The sequence below is a fragment of the Pygoscelis adeliae genome, unplaced genomic scaffold, assembly GCF_000699105.1.
Source record: "Pygoscelis adeliae isolate BGI_AS28 unplaced genomic scaffold, ASM69910v1 Scaffold25, whole genome shotgun sequence".
Classification (NCBI taxonomy): Eukaryota; Metazoa; Chordata; class Aves; order Sphenisciformes; family Spheniscidae; genus Pygoscelis; species Pygoscelis adeliae.
Genome location: NW_008824808.1, coordinates 375,379 through 378,538, shown reverse-complemented (window position 1 = coordinate 378,538; position 3,160 = coordinate 375,379).

Here is a 3,160-nt window from a genome sequence, read left to right as displayed (position 1 = left end):
ACGCCCGGAGGCCGCGGCTTTCCCGCTCCGTCCCGGGCTGAGGAGAAAAGGGAGAGGGTGCACCCCCGGAGCGGGGAGGTGGCGGTTGCGAGCGCCTCTCGCCCCGGAGGGGGTTTGTGGAGAGTCACTCGGTGGTTGCTCGCCCTCTGCTCCCGTATTTCCAAATAGATTTAAAAAAAAAAAAAAAACAACAAAACCACACCAACTTGCAGGTAAAAAATCCGGATGAATTTATTCAAGTGGAGGAAGGAGATGTGCGGCGAGTCGACGCATCTGAAGCGTTACCGCACCCAGAGATGTGGAGGGGTGCCGCCGGGGGAGGAGGGCGCGAGAAGGGGGGGTCCCGGGGTGCGGTCCCTTCTTGTCAGCCCGGCTCATGCACTGCCGCTGTTGGACAGGCTTCCAGCGGAGGGGCAGGTCGTGCTGGGAGCAACCATCCGCCTGCAAAAACTCCCGCAACACGGCGGCGTCTCCCTCTTTCCCCCTTCCACCAGCTGCTCTCCTCTTTCCGGAAACGCAGATCTGGCTTTGCCTGCAGCTGATACAGCAGGATGTTGCTGGCTGTCCCTAAATCATATTCCTCAGTTCCCTCCCAAAGCAAAGACAGAAAGAGGGTTTTGTCTAGAGATGACACTGTGGGTGAAAGAATGGTATATCCCTGCTTCTTCTAAAAGGAAGAAGTACTTTCTCAGGAGGGCTTTTCCCAGCCCTCAGAAATTAGTAGCCCTCCAGTCTCAGGGCTACCTTTCCATTCAAGTTCAAGCGTACTGGCACCGCTTGTTTTGTAGTTTTGATGGAGTTCTTGCCAAACCTAGACTGCTCAGTGGAGCTAGCACATACCCAGAAACATACATAAAAGCAACAGCACTGAGATCCTGCTCCCATCACCTGTCCGACTTGTGTGATCAGCTACAGCCAAGGATCATCCTACGCCCTGCAGGATGGGTTTGCCAGAGACATGAGCTCTGGAATCACTGTGAGACACTTTAACCACTTTGCCACCATTTGCTTATTGTTCTAGGATTCAGATTCACATAATGTAAAAAACTAAATGCTTCCTTTTCTCATAATGATCTTGATGAATTACAGTATCTTTGGTATTTGAATAAAGAAAGGAGAACAAGAAACCAGCTGCAGCCTTGTGAGCCATGTATAAGCATCCTTCCATAGTCTACTCATTTTGGGAGTGGAGGCAATTTCCTCTTTTTGATGACAACACATTATTAAAGCTGGTTTAATGATGACCTTGGTGGATCGGTTCAGCTATTTCTAGCATGTGAAGACAAAGCCTCCCATCCCTCCTGATTCCCTGTCTGTTGCATGTAACTCCTTTCTTTTATTCTGCATCATTTCTGTTCCTGTGACATCTTTTTCTTCTCCCATCCAAGTGTATTTGTTTTAATGCACTTAGTCCAACTGACTGTACTGGTCTGCTCTGCTGCAGCAGACTCTGTCTCAGGTGTCCATTTAAAATTACAAGTTAGCTGGATTGATTACCCCACAGAAAACCATATTCTTTTTGCTACCATCAAGCATAAACATTTTGAAAGAAAAAATAAAACACTGACACCCACTTCAACCAGTCCTACAACTAACCCCTACCAGCAACTAAAATTTAATGCTTACAAAGAAAGCAAACCCTACCTTCTATATCATCTACTTCTATAAAAACAGACGCAAGAGATTCTTTTTGTTTCTGCACCATTTCCAAGAGCTGGGCTGTTGCATGAGCTGCTTTTCTTGTGACATTTATTGCCATGCTAAAGCCATGATAGCAGCATAAGTGATATGGGCTATAAAATCCTGCAGCTGCTTTAAAGTCCAGAACACCAGCCCTGAATCAAGCAGACTAGAAACAAGATTCTCCACGCCTGCACAGTGTCTGTGGCACGGTAACTGGTTGCATCGGTTCCTCTTCTTCAACCCTGGGGACCCATCTTAGATCCACTACTTTTTCTTCTTTTTTTCCTAAGCCTACCTCTGGCTTTTTTCCAGTTTCCTTCTCAGCCCTGTCCTCCCTTTTATAGTTCCCTTCACCTGATCCTCAATCCCTTCCTCACTCCCAAGGCATAGATTAAACTTGCGGCCATTTTCCCAGCCTTTGCCAAGCCTGTAGCATGTATACCTCTCCTCTCCATCATTTCCTTCGTGGCAGCACCTTTTTCTTCCCCCTGTTCAAGTATCCTTGTTTGAATGCATTTAGTGTATTGATTTGTTTTGCTTGGAGAGAATCTGCCCAAGGTATCAATCTAAAAATGACAAATGAGCTGGATTGTGGATGGCCCCAAGGAAAAAGTTATTGCTTTTTCTACCATTGAGCACGAATATGTGGAGTTAAAAGACAATGACTGATATTGGGAGATTCATATATGAATACCAGTTGCTATGATCAATAGCAAATCTCTAGAAACTAAAATATTATGGACATGAATAAAGTGTTTGTTACAGACACATTTCTGCAATGCATTTGTGGTATCACATTTACACAGGATACACAGCAGATACTGGTCCCTTTCCCTATAGAGGGACAGCAGCAACATCAGGAGAGGGGATGGATGACTGATTATCTCAAGAGACCACAGAACTGCATCTGCCTCTTGTGTAATGCTCATACAGCATCTGATGCTGGAATATTAAGAGGCCTCAAAATATCCTCTGAAGAGACAGCAATAGGATGAAATGGAGAGAAATGTTAATGTAAAAATGGAAGTAAGAAGACACTGGTGGCTGCAATAAGATGAGTCTGGTTTCTTGCATGGTACTTTGCCAGCTCACAGCAGCAAGATCCGTCCCCCATTTCTGTGCATTCTTTGCAAGGTCCAGTAAACAGAGGGCTTCTCCTACTCCTCCTAAGCTTTCACTGCCTTCTTCATCATTTGTGTTCATGTCAACAGACGGGTGTGATGCCCTTTAGCTCAGTTCATCACTTCCATCAATCTTCCTGGACACTTTCTTCCCAGGACTTTTCATCAGTGTCGACAAAGACCCTTCATTCACTAGGTTTCTGCTCCCAAAGACCTCCTGCCTTCGTGTTCACCTTTTTACCTCAGGATCAACTGTGAGAACTGGCAATGCAGGCAGAGCTGTCTAAAGAATTTGGGACCCTCTGGGCCAGCAGGAGTCAGGACATTTAAATTAAATAAAGTTTCTAGGCCATTTT